This window comes from Hylobates moloch, unplaced genomic scaffold (genome assembly GCF_009828535.3).
Source record: "Hylobates moloch isolate HMO894 unplaced genomic scaffold, HMol_V3 SCAFFOLD_7, whole genome shotgun sequence".
Lineage (NCBI taxonomy): Eukaryota > Metazoa > Chordata > Mammalia > Primates > Hylobatidae > Hylobates > Hylobates moloch.
This window is the reverse complement of record NW_026652282.1, coordinates 121,812,209-121,812,814: the sequence shown is the minus strand read 5'-3', so window position 1 is coordinate 121,812,814 and position 606 is coordinate 121,812,209.

Below are 606 nucleotides of genomic sequence, written 5' to 3'. Positions count from 1 at the left end.
TTTGCCATTCCAAACTGACACTCTTTATCCATTAAACAACTCCACATTCCCCACCACCACTCCTACAACTTGTCATTTGCCATTCTACTTTCTGTCTGCCTTCATTTGTCTATGCTAGATACCTCACATAAGTGGGATTATAAAGTATTTGTCCTTTTATGAATTTAATTTAGCATAATGTCTTCCAGGTTCATTCATGCTGTAGTGCGTCAGAATTTCCTTCATATTTAAGGCTGAACAATATTCTATGGGTTGTCTGTACCACATCTTGTTTATTCACTCATCTTTCAGCAGACATTTGGGTTGTTTCCACATTTTTGCTTTGGGGAATAATGTTGCTATGTATGTGGGTGTACACATATCCGTTAGAGTTGCCATTTTCACTTCTTTTAGATATATACTCAGAAGTAGAATTACTGGATCACATGGAAATTTTATGTTTAATTTTTTGTGGAACCATTAAACTTTATTCCACATAAACTGTATCATTTTATGTTTATAAACATAAGCTGTCTTTCCATTTATTTGAATCAAGGAGAAGCAAAGTACCAACTATACTTGTTTTGAACTGTCTAGATTAGTGTCATCACTGTGATGGAACTGGAT